The sequence below is a fragment of the Mytilus galloprovincialis genome, chromosome 1 (assembly GCF_965363235.1).
Source record: "Mytilus galloprovincialis chromosome 1, xbMytGall1.hap1.1, whole genome shotgun sequence".
In the NCBI taxonomy this organism is placed as follows: Eukaryota; Metazoa; Mollusca; class Bivalvia; order Mytilida; family Mytilidae; genus Mytilus; species Mytilus galloprovincialis.
Genome location: NC_134838.1, coordinates 87,538,429 through 87,552,471, shown reverse-complemented (window position 1 = coordinate 87,552,471; position 14,043 = coordinate 87,538,429). Strand labels below are relative to the sequence as shown.

General features: G+C 33.2%; 1 long non-coding RNA gene across 1 annotated transcript in view; it reads right to left on the bottom strand.

The window, feature by feature from the left end:
* Positions 1-275: 275 nt before the first annotated feature.
* The window catches only part of LOC143043303 (uncharacterized), a 37,593-nt gene continuing 23,825 nt past the window's right edge, over positions 276-14,043 (bottom strand). Inside the window, exon 3 of the long non-coding RNA XR_012968302.1 lies at positions 276-913. This is a non-coding gene — a long non-coding RNA (uncharacterized LOC143043303). The remainder of the gene's footprint in view (positions 914-14,043) is intronic.

Genomic DNA, 14,043 nt, shown 5'->3' with positions numbered 1-14,043 from the left:
TTGTCTTTTTCTTTCAGATATGAAATATAACGTGATTTATCGCTGCCAATCTTCTTTAAAAATGTCGCCAGCTGTTGCGGTGACTTAAATTCAGACGTTGAGATATATGTGTTCGGTGGCAAATAATCTCCTGCATTAGGTGCACCTCGAAAAATTGGAATAAAGTTCATACCATACCTGTACATTGTTAGTATTTTTTCGGTCAAATAGTCCCTGCACAATGAATTTTCAAAAGAAAGATAAAATCTGTAAGTTTTACTCAAATCGGATTTACATTCTTCTTTGTTTTTGAATAAGCATGGTTTCCCACAACTTCCATAAATATCAACATCAATATATTTCAACAGTTCTTTCACATAAGCTTCTCGCTTTGATTGAGTTTGACAGTTGCTAACAACCCAAGCAATATTTTTTGTTTTATTCATAAATATAGAAGTGTAATTTATTACTGGATCTTGAAGTTGTTTCTTCAGAAATGCATACGGTGAAAACCCATCGGAATCTTTTCGATACGATTTTGTCCAATTAAATTTCATCTTCAATTTATCATTTTTAAAACGTTTACTTGTATGATATGGACTTTCCTGAGTAGCAAATATCCATACTTGACCACTTGGCTTGTCAGGCAATGTTGAAAACGAATTATGATAAAAGATGACCGCGTCACTTTTGGAAAAAATCGTTTTGTCTACTGTTAATTCACAATTTTTGTAGTTACATCTATCAAAGATGACTGTTTTTGGATTAAACGAGACAGGTTTCGCATAAAATAATATAGTAAAGTTTTTTTCAGAAGTTCTTATTAGCTTAATATTTTTCAAATCTGCTCTTTCGAAGTCGTTTATTTGTTTTAACGTCCATATCGTCCATATTCCAAATAAAAAGGCTAGAACTACTTTAAACACATTATTTGCTGAAAATAGAAAGTCATATCCTTATAGCGTTTGTCACATTAACTATTATATCAGCATTAAGAAAATCCATAATTTGAATGACTGAATGACAGTCCATGGTAATAACAGTAAAAGATGTCTTTTTGGAGTGGCAAATTCTCTGCAATACTCGGATATGGGAGAATCTTTGTTTGTTTTATCGTGATGAGACAAAAACCCTATCTACAGCTGCACTCCCAGTTTTGACTATTGTGCACACATTGTTGTCAATATAAAGGAATAATATGTGACTGTCATAGAAGGGAGATGTTCAACTAGCTATAAACCAAGGTTTAATTCATTATTTTCTACGTAAGAAAATACATGTACCAAGTCAGGAAGGTCATAGTTGTTTTTCATTTGATTGATGTATTTGAGCCCTTGATTTTGTCATTTGATTGATGTATTTAAGCCCTTGATTTTGTCATTTGATAAGGGACTTTTAGAATTGTCGTTGGAGTGCGGTTTCTTTTGTTGTTTATTTTTTTGTCGATCTGGTTGTAGACTTTATTTCCCCGTCAATGTTACGATGCTCCACTGAAATGCAAGCGACTTAGTAAATCTGACTGCATTTGCTAAACATTTCTAAATATCTAGCAAGATAAAATGAGGATGTATTGTAAGGATGTTCTTATATTTCACTGAAAAAAGGCTAAAGACGAAATATTTACTGAAATATAAGACGAATTGGTTACATTTGTTATGGATAACAAATACTGCTGTTTTTAATGCAAGACAAGACAAGAAAAATACTTTATCAATGTTTCACCATTTGTTACATATAATACATACTGCATTGTAAAACACAGCAATAAGAACCAATCTATAAAGATATTTGAAAGACTTTCAAACATTTTGAAAATATAATAATTACATTAGATGTATGTTTCATTATAATACGTTATTCTGATTGACTAACTGTAATATCGCGTTATTCCTTAATTAACTTCATTACGAAATAAAATTTATCATTCATGATAACACGAGATCCCATGAAGTGCACAGGTTAATCAAATAAAAAGCTTGATAAACATCGTGTTTTCATGATCATAGCTAAAAAATGTAATTATAAGTATTGAATGCATCTTTTTGTAACTGCATAGGATTGTAAAAGCGTTGACCGTGTGTACATTTTTAGAATGAAGCGCGGAAATACAAAATGTACTTCGGTCAAATGAGTAAATATTTTTTTCTGCTTAATTATAAAAGAAAAGATGCGGTATGATTGCCAATGAGACTTCTCCACAAGAGATCCAATGACACAGAAATTAACAACTATAGGTCACCGTACGGCCTTCAACAATGAGCAAAGAATCTAAAACTAAAATGCACCATGTTTTTGTTGAATCGTATAAAAATTAGGTGTTATAAAATAGACCACGTTAGATAATCAATTAGAGTGCAAAAACTTGATCAAAATACATATAGTCACTTCTTTGTTTGCTTTTCATAACAAAGTATATGAAAATGACCGTTACATACCTATCCCGAGTTGGTATAAAAAAGATGATAAAACTTAAGATTATTTGCAAGGTCTATTAAGCCCCAGTCCCACTAGACCAAGATCGCACCACGCTCACCGCGATCTAAAATAAATTTAGATCGTGGTGAGGTCGCGGTATGAGCGGCATGAAAATGTTAATTTTCGTTGCTTTCACGATGCTACTACGTCCTAATTACGCTTCTACAACGATCCCGCTACGATCAAACTACGTTCTCACCGCGCTTATTCTGCGACCTCACTACGCTTATAAAGATCTTTCTACGCCCTTCACGTTCTCACTACGACCATACCACGAGTTATCCGATTGCAACACGATCTTACTGCGATTATAGCACGTTCCTACCACGATTATACTACGTTCATACCGCGATCTTACTACGTTCTCAGCAATACCGTCAATATCGTGTTTCATATCAATATAGTTCCACTCCTTCTATTTCTGATTAAAACGGAGATTTCTCGGAAACAATACAGTCATGCCACCAAAATCTACTAGAACGAGTGGGCGTGGTGGTAGTAGGGTTGATGTATAGGCAGAGGGAGCAAAGTATGAACGCCATACTAAACTCCAAATAGTACACAAGAAACTAAAATTAAAAATAGTACAAGACTAACAAAGGCCAGAGGCTCCTGACTTGGGACAGGCGCAAAAATAGTGGGGTTAAACATGTTTGTGAGATCTCAACCCTCCCCCTTTACCTCTAGCAAATGAAGAAAATTAAACGCATAACAATACGCACATTAAAATTCAATTCAAGAGAAGTCCGAGTCTGATGTCAGAAGATGTGACTAAAGAAAATAAACAAAATGACAATAATACATAAATAACAACAGACTACTAGCAGTTAACTGACATGCCAGCTCCAGACTTCAATTAAACTGATACTATACACATAAGTAGTATAATACTTGTCATCAAGAGATGACGGAACGACCAATCAAACCTAAATTATAACCTATTGCTGGTCCATAAAGCTCAAATGACGATATTTTAGTGAACGATAGCAGAGATGACACAGATGTGTCAATATGATATAGGAAGATGTGGTATGGGTGTCAATGAGATAACTCTCCATCAACGTAAAACTCTATAAAAGTAAACCATTATAGGCCAAGGTACGGCCTTCAATACGGAGCCTTGGCTCACACCGAACAGCACGCTATAAAGGGCCCCCCCAAAAAAATACTAATGTTAAACCATTTAAACGGGAAAAACCAACGGTATAATCTATATAAAAACGAGAAGCATGCCTGAGCCGTTAGAGCAAATGGATATATACATTCAGAAAAACAAAATCTAGAGAGTTTTTTTTTATATATTTTTTGTGAAAATGACAATAAAAATGATGGTCGTAGTGTGAACGTAGTAAGGTCGTGAGAAGAGCGTGATGAGGACGGCAAGGGCGTCCTAGAATCGTACTATGGTCGTGAACAGCGTGGTAAAGTCGTAGTGGAAGCGTAGTTGGGTCGCGAGGAGAACGTGATGGTCGTAGTAAGGTCGTGATAACGTCGCTGTGAGATCGTAGCGAAATCTCACCGAATAGAATCACGCTTTCGCTACGCTCTCGCTACGCTCTCGCTACGATTGTACAGCGACCTTTGCGATCTTACTGCGATCTTAGTGCGCTCTAACTACGCTTCTACTACGACCTAATTTCGCCACGACCGCACCACGATTGTTTTGAACATGTTCAAAGTTGTCCACGCTCTTCGCGATCTTGAAGACCTCACCACGACCGTGGTACGACCTTACTGCGACATTTTTTTCACAGATCGTAGTGCGATCGTGGCCTAGTGGGACTGGGGTATTAAGGGCTTGTATGCCCACAGAGATGACACATTTGTCATATATACAGTTTTTCCTAAGAATTAACACAAGTATGTACCCCGTGCTCTGCACATCTACCACGTGTACCTGCCCACCTTTTCCCCCCAACTTTTTTTGCATTATAGAGTTTCTTAAACTTTGAATATTAAAGAATTTATGAATATCCATTTCTTATATTTCTTATGGTTCAAATGTTATTGAATATTCGTTCCATGCGGGATATTTATAATTAATTGTCTCCAAAGAATCAATACAATTTTTTAAAAATTTCCAATGTAAACACAGCTAATCTCTCTTGTGTGTTTTGACATAGTCCCCCCATTTAAAGTGTAAATTGTCAACTTCAGCGTCGTGAATATACCTTTTCGTAACAAGTCTTTTTACATCAGTCAATAGAATTTAAAATATAAAAAATTCATTTGAAATAATAAATGGTATTTTTGTGAGTTTCTGCAGTGTTTACATCAGGCTATGCTGTCTGTCGAATACATGGTATGACGCGATGATATAAGGGGTAAAATCAAACAATTTCATTAAATTTCAGAACAACAATTTATTTGGGGTAGTAAACAACTTATGTTTTAATGTTTAACATAACAGAAACCCATAACTGCATTTATAACAATTTGGGACATTTTTTTTTTATTAAAAAGCATATTGTCAGGGTGAGAAAAAGCTAAAAATAGCACAAACTCAGGTTTAAGGCTTCAAATTTACAATATGTGACAGTGTGCCCCTAAAAAGATTGAAATGTGGCTACTATCATTTTATAAAAGGTGTCAGACAATTAATTAAAAGTCCCTATCTGTTCAGCCAAATTTTGCAGTTTTCACAGCTGTCTTAATATTTTACCTTATGTTTAACTTCATAGATACCAGGTATATCCTGAATTGTAAATGTATCAGCTTTCTGAATGCCAATTTTCAGCATACCTTTAAACTCATATAAGAAAGAAGAGGTGTCCCGAAAAATGCATTACTAAAAATAACACCTGGTTTTCTTGAAATCTCAAATAAGTTTACTATGGAGTGCATTAATCCTCAATGTTAAATGCAAACTCATAGACAAGTAAATTTAGACTCAAAATGGTCTTTCACCAAAAGTTTCATTTCTGCCTATTTGTTGGCTAGTTTAAGTAAACAATGACATCAAATGCACTAGTTTTTGTCCAAGTAGGCCTACTTTCACGTTCTAAATTGTAGGGAGTAATTGGTGTTCTGACACCTAAATGTTATGTTTTGTTGTTAATCATTCCAAAATGCAAGATTATAAAAAGTATTGCAACCCTGCCTCTGTATCCAGTCCACATATTACTGTATGCCTATTTGTCAATGAAAGTTCACAATTTCTGCCTCAAATGGTCAGTTTAGAATTCTTTTCATAACAGTCCCATCTCTAAACATTTATCTACATAATTTAGCTAATATATGAACAAGAAGTGTTTAAACAAAGCCATATTTGCAAAAGTTGTATATATGAATAAACAATCTGGTGTATGAATTCACAAACAGTTGGATAGAAATGACTGGTTACAACTGTTTTTTGCATAACTTCCATGCACAGCTATTGTTTTCTATACAAAAGACCTTTAAAATAATAAAAACATCTTTTATCATAAATTCTGATATTCAGCTTCCCGTTAAAGATAAAAATATCAAGATCAAGAAAGATCCTGAAAGAGACCATGTTTATAGTTGGTATTAGCTTTATTTGAAGTGAGTTCGGCAGGATAAATCCTTTTATATGTGTTGTACTCATCAATATAGGGTTCCAACATTCACCTGTTTCTTGGTTATTGCGTATCGGCATCAACATTTTATTCTTTTGGACAATATTTCCATATAAATAACAAGTAGCACATGTTTTGGAGACTTTGTTAGATATATTTGTATGATATTTTACAGTCAGTTGTGTTATATGTCTGTGGTGTATTTTCACAGAGCTTCCGAAGATGGATTATTTGTACTTTTACCATCAGTATATGTTTTTGTTCTTCAACTTTATTGTCAATATAACCAAACTATCAATCAAAATCAGAAGGGTAAAGTATAGCAAGTAACGCAACTATCCTTGTTTTACCAACCATTTTCTTTTGAAGTGAGTAAAAATCAATCAAAGCGCTTGGCTTCACAGTTATTATGAAACTGCCTTCTCTAGAGGTGGTGCAAATCAGATGTTGATAACTCCAAACATATTTGAGAGGACATACATTTTTGTCCAATCTAAGACTCATGCCATCTTTCAATAGTATTAAAGCATTTGACTTTTCTACACTTTGCACAAGAATTCCCCATTGCAAACTAAAAGACAAACTGAAAGAGTTGGTACACATGTAGAACGGATTATGTCGATACAAGTATTTTGTCTTCTGGGTTGGAAAATCCCATTTTGGAACCAATCATTCTGACGCTTGGGGGACGTGTTTTTCAACAAACTTCAGACATTTCCAAGGGATTCAACTGTACCCCCCTTTTTGCCGACTTGTTTCTTTATTTTCATAGTCTGTCTTCATATAGGAACTTTCGTAAGAAGAAAGAAAAGAAGTTGCCAGTATCATTTAACTCTACTTTCCGCTTTAAATTGATCTCTCTCACTATATAATTCTATATTTAATGACTACATTGAACGCACTTATCCGATGGAACTAGATATGAGGGATAAAACAAAAACTGTAAAGCTGCCTCATAACTTGACTTACATTTAGAAATTGGAAATGACAGTCGGTTGAAAACAAAACGTACGATAAAAGAGATGATTTCAGATTCCTAATTGTGAACTTTCCATTTCTCTGTAGAGGCGCCTGCATACGGAGTTTATATCTCCAAACTGATATGATATACTTGGGCTTGTATTTCGTATAATGATTTTATAGTATGTAGGGTTGCTGCTCACAATCAAGCTATTTAACCAAAAGTTCAAGATCGAGTAATTATCCAGGAAGTATTTAACGATTCTTTTTATGCAATTATTTGTATCGCCAATAAAAGTACGATCAGTAACGAGGATACATTTGATATAAAACAAAAGAACCTATTGAAATCGTGGAAGATCATCAAGCATTATTCAACGCCTCAACGACAGATTTGAAGTAAAGTCAATGCTTTATTAACGGTACAAATTTTTACTACACGAGATTCGCAATTCGACAATAAAAATGTCCCCAGATATACTCGAGTCATACTTGAGGCCAAATTATTTTGAATTCAAAACACATTAAAATTAAAATTGAAGAGCTATTGAATCCGAAAAGAAAGGTATACTCAAATGGTAATACTCATATTATAAAAATATATTTTTAAACGGTGTCTATCGTTCTGTTGGCATCTGCAGCGTTCTGCTTTTATTATCAATCGTGTAATGCTTTTTTTTTTTAAATTGAAACATGTTAACAATGTTCGGAAGAAGACTGTGTCTATAATACATATCCAATTAAGTCGGAAAATTGGGTTCTTCCTTTCAATTGTTTCACACTGTGTCCGGATGGAGTCTATGAAGGTACAACAATTTGAGTTTTCGATAAGACTGATACAATGGTATAAAACCATTTTACACAAAAAAAACTATCCGAAGTTGAAAAGCGTTTACAAAAGTCATTTTTTTTTTAAATATATCAAACAAATTTAAGATACTTCATCAAAATACTATCCGAAGACTGGATCACTTGGTTTGATAGCTTCCTTGTGAGCAGCAACACTTTATCAAAGAAATCATGATACGAAATACCTGCTCTTACATTTCGTATCAGCTACGAGATATATATATGTTCTCCGTATGCAGGCGTTGCGTGAATTTTGCTTCATAGAAGTTAAAAGTTCACATGCAATGGGGAAGCTGATATCTTAAGTCGTAAATTATGTTTTTAAGTGACCTTCATTGTCAGTTTCTAGATGTTAGTCAAAATATGAGACATAATTCGTTTTATCTATTGTATCTTTTATTTCAAGTTCGATGGAATAGATGCATCCAGCATAGTTACCAGTACCAAATTTTGATTAATTTAGTGAGAGAACGTCATCTTTAGTGCGGAAAGTAAAGTTTACAATACTCCGACGTTTTGTATCTACATGTGTCTACGTTCTGCGTTTTTATGAAATAAAGCAAGGCCAACTCTTTAAATATGGGTTTAGAGTAAAGTCAAAGGTTTTAATACTATGGCAAGATGAAATAGAAATAGATCGTATATAGAAATTCATCTGTATACATCGATCTAAAAGCATCTTACAGCATTATTAATACAACCTCTACCTTCAACATATCTTTCTTTTACAGGAATGTTGTCTTCCTTTAAAATAAGATATCTGACTAAATGTTTAGCATGCTCTTAATCCAAAACAATTCTGCTTATATTTAGAAGGTATTCACCGAAAAAAACAAGGTAAGCCTGGTTGGCTGTTAGTACATGATTGCACATGCGTCGATTCGAATGGAAGCGAGAATCTAATATTTCTGGATTATATGTGGATTATTGTGACTCAGTATCATTGCCAATTAGTGAGAAGTAAACAAACAAACAAACGGAACCACGAAAAAATATTCAAATCGGAAAGTCTTCATTTTAGGGTATACGATACAGTTTTGATCCCACGTTGATTTTTTACGACAATTTGCATACAAGCGATTTTTCACCTATTAAATTCAAATATGTAATAAAAAATATACATGTATGTGATACTTTAAGAGATAAATGAGGTAGAAATTTTAGACATTTACCAAAATTACAGTTTTTTTTAGACTTTTCTATAATTTGGATAAACATACGATACTTTTTTGTTTCAAAAGATAAACACAATACCAGCAGTAGAATCAGAAAACAAAAAATGTAATGCACCCACCGAACACACGACAAAATTATATATCACCGAAAAGAGAAAACTGTAAACTTTCAGATTAATGATGCCGTAATCATAAGAAGTGGTCGGAATTATGCCTTATTGACGTCAAAGGTCAACAATCATATATTTCCAAATAGTGTCCTTACTGTTGATTTTGCGATTAATTCAAAAATGATAAATATATCAAGAAAGCAGAGGACAATTTTTCATTCAGTATATATGTAGCCTGTATGGAATACCAGTTTTTTTTTATAAAAACAACGTTATTTTTCAACGTTAAAATAGACGTTTTCCTTGGATTTTTTTTTTTTTTTTTCATTTATGACTTCATTTTGTTTCCATACAAGGATGAACTTTGGTATTAATTGTTTTTTTCATAAACATGAAGTCTAAACACGACTTGCTACTTTACAATCGTCCTATCACAAGAACCAGAAATAGCTTTTGTTGCCAAACTTACATAAACTTACGAATAACAGAAAAGTAGATAATAACTGAAGGTAAAAGAAGTTATATAAAGACATTATCATGTTTAAGACATAAATAGGTCATAAAATCCTCCTCCTCCTCATCATCATCATCATCATCATCATCATCATCATCATCATCATCATCATCATCATCATCATCATCATCATCATCATCATCATCATCATCATCATCATCATCATCATCATCATCATCATCAACAACAACTACAATCAGGTGTGTATTGATATTTTCACAATATCTATATTTAATAAAGATACCTGGGACAAGTCATTGAACTGATCACGTGTTTCATTTAGTGCATTTAGCATTGAATTTTTGCATGTACCAAAACATTCATTGGAAATTTAACAATTTATCTGTACAGAAGTCGCAACAAAACCAAGACAGAATATGATTGAGCTGTACAAATTTCGGAACAGCATAGTATATCATTTTTGGTTTTCTATCGATGGCGAGGATGAGGGCGCTAGTTTTGATTAGTAAATGGTAGACAGTTCATCAAAGACATGTTTTGCTCGTCTACTGGTACTGATCTTCCCTGCCCTGGTATAACTTTTATTTGTTCAACAGTGCTCGAATCTGTCATGTATGTCTGCAGTTAAAATACATCACTAGCAATATAATGAAAAGTATCATTGCCATTCACCGGTTCTGGATTAATGTATATGTAAGGAGATCCTTTCTGAATATGACAATCAAAAGACGACAATGGAAGACTACCGTTTGGAACGTACAGGTCATGTTGTTCTTATCAATTTCATGACTTGAACAGCTTGTTAGGTATCGCCTTATATCATCATTTGTGCTTCCAAACTCGTAAGCATGTAATGTTTTAATTGATTGTTTTGATCCTAATTCGTAATATATTTGTAACGCAAGCCCAATTTGAAATTAGAACTCATTAATACTATGCTTTCTGTAAGCGACATGCGTCCAAGCATTTTTTCCAACGGTCGTTTAATTTTGGGTATAAACGGCCAGAAAAAACTTTTCAGCATTTAACAAAAAAAAAAAATTTGGTCAGGTTAGGTGGCATTGATTGAATTGACAACAGAAGAGAACATTAAGAAGGTGTGTGACGTCTATGACTGTTGTTATACATTAGTTTGGTGTGTTTGAGCTTTTGATTTTGTCATTTCATTGGGGACTTTCCATTTTGAATTTTAGCATTTTTGTTATTTTACTTTTATTAGAGCAAGCATTATACCTAAATAACCATCAGCATTTTCAATAAAATTATCCTGTAAAACCTTTGATTTAATTTCAAGATCCGAACTTTTTTTATTCGAGCAGCACTGATGAGTCATTTGTAGACGAAACACACGTCTGGTGCAAATATAAAATCGCATTCCTGGTATCTATGTTGAGTTTATTTACAACCACTGACCTTGGTCGATGCCACTGTTGGTGGCGTTTTTAATCCCTGAAGAAATCAACAGCCCAGAAGTCAGCACTTTATTGATTCGACTCTGTGTGCAGTCTTACACTTTTTTGTTTGTTCTTGCAAAAAATGCAGAAATACGAATCTGATCGAGTTTTTATTCTAGATATGCTCGAAGCTGGTCAAATTATGCAAGTGCTGTCGATTTTTTCATCCGTTTACATAATTTTTTGTTTATAACGAGTAAGATTTTGTTAGCTTGTGTATGATTTACAACACAATCTACGGTATTTTACCTCAATATTTTCGAAATGATATAATTGAAAGAAAACAACTCGTCTACAATCTTCAAATATATCGCATCTTTCCCTATCGTCAATTTTGTACTTGTTTGGTTTTATGACTATTTTGATCTGAGCGTCACTTATGAGTCTTGTGTAGACGAAACGCGCATCTGGCATATTGAATTATAATCCTGGATCCTTTGATAACTATTGGTAGCTTAAACAAAACTTTATTCGCCCTTGTCAGTGACTTTTTTTCAGGCTTTTAGCCTAACCAGTAATGTATTTACGCCAAACTAAGGACGATTTCACGTTATTGGCACTTGTTGGGTCAAGTAAAATGGACTTCCTAACTGTGACATTTACCGGAAATTTTCCCAACAGATCCGGAATATTTAACACAATATTAACAATGATAACAAATAATATTTATGTCCTCTTTAGATGTTCAAAGTATCAAAATAACAATGAAATTAACATCAAAGCACTTATAAAATATTGTAGAGACAGATATACACACTTAAACATGTGAAAGTGAAATAAAATTAAACTATTTCAATGGCTTGCACAGTGATGGAACTAATAGGAATGAGAATTAAATAAAGATAAACGGCTCGAACCACAATTCCGGATTTACATAAATTGATGTGTTCTATCTTAGCCACTGAAGGTCAATAGAACATTGTTTCTATAAAATACAGTGATTGAACATAACCGATTTTTACCCGCTAAGTTCAAACTTGTGAGGATCGTATTTGCAGTCAGTGATGGCGATGTCAGACGTAAACCAGTTAATAACAACGATACTAAATAAACAATAAAAACTGTGAGTAATAACAAAGGATTAAAAAGAAGATCAAATGAATCTGATTCTAATTCAGATCACTACTCCAAAAAATGAAACCAGAACCTGTACACAATGATTTTACTTATTAATCAATGTACACAAAAAAAATACTGTTGAGACAAATTTGATAATATAGAGTTTTAACTGTTATATTTAATCCATGCATTTCATAGAATCAATGTTGAATAAAACTGTAACAATCTTGTCGGTTCAGTGGAATTAATTGCGACTGTCGTAAAAGTAAGGTTACTAGCTAGCTGTGAAACTAGGTTTGATCCACCGTTTTCTGCATGGGAGAATGTCAGTGCCAAGTCAAAAATGTGACACTTGTTCATTCGTTTGGTGTGTATGAGCCTTTGATTTTACCATTTAAGGGCATATGATATAGTTACAGGGGAGGTAATGACGTTGCCAACTGCGACATATCGGGAAAAGATGCATTTTTCGACCGATTTTTATCATTCAGACGGATTAAACATGAAAACAAGTTCATGGACCCCTTTTTTAAAATGACATTAGGTTGGATTACGTATGAAGAATATTTGTACCAATTTTTATGAAAAAATCAACGACAAAATTTTTATGAAAAAAGTAAAATCACAAAAATAATGAACTCAGAGGAAAATCTTATCGGAAAGTCCATAATCACATGGCAAAATCAAATGACAAAACGCATCAAAAACGAATAGACAATAACCGTCATATTCCTGACTTGGTACAGGCATTTTCAAATGTAGAAAATTGGTGGATTAAACCTGGTTTTATAGCGCTAAACCTCTCACTTTGATGACAGTCTCATCAAATTCCGTTATATTTACAATGAAGCGTGTACTGAACAGACACAATAAATAAAAAGGTCAAAATATTGGTACAGCAGACATGAAATTAGATAAATATACAGCAAAAAAAAATATTTTCTAAATCCTGAAACTTTGATAAAAATTAATTATTACAAAAGAATTTGTATATAGTTTTAGAGCATACTTATGTTGGGAAGATGTTCCAAATGTTTTAACAAAAATCCGCTTGTAGAGAATGGGCGAAATCTGAAAAGACGCTTAGCGCTTAGGATTTAATGCACCCACAGAACACACCTGGATTTGTTTGTATGAAAGAATACATGTTAAAATTATATTTTAAACCTGCCGTAAGAAAATCATATGGTCGGATTTCCGTAAAATGGCTTTAAGGGCGATACGAATCACAATATAACGGCTATTTTTTAATATGCAAATGTCAGAATACAATCATGTTTAAAATATTTACCATCAACATTTTAAAAACAGTTGTTCTTCAGTAGTTGTAGTCACGATTTTTACTGGTATCCTTTAACAACAGGAAACTAATAAAACGATTCATTTGTGTTTCTTTGGCCTAAATATACACTTCGATCTTTACTTTATACAAAACAACTTTTATTTGTAACATTTCTTATTTGATTTACAAGAATTTCAAAATCTATATAGAACACATCAATCCGTAATACAATTTATGTAAATCCGGAATTGTGGTCCGAGCGGTTTATTTTTTATCTAATCTCATTCCGATCAGTTCCATCAATGTGCAATCCATTGAAATAGTTTAATGTGCTAAAGTGTGTATATCTGTCTTTACAATATTCTATAAGTGCTTTGTTGTTTATTTCATTGTTATTTTGATATTTTGAACATCTAAAGAGGATATAAATATTATTTTTTATCATTGTTAATATTGTGTTAAATAATTGTTTAAAAATATTCCGGATCTGTTGGGAAAAATTTCCGGAAAATGTCACAGTTAGGTAGTTTGCAACATCAATTCGTAAGAGACCACTAAATTCAATTGGGTATAAAATTTGTTCTATTGATGTTTTTGGAAATCTGAGACATGGTTTTGGAGGTCAAGCTGTGTTGTACAAGAATCTATAAAATATTTTGGGATGCTATGAAGAACAAAGACGCTAA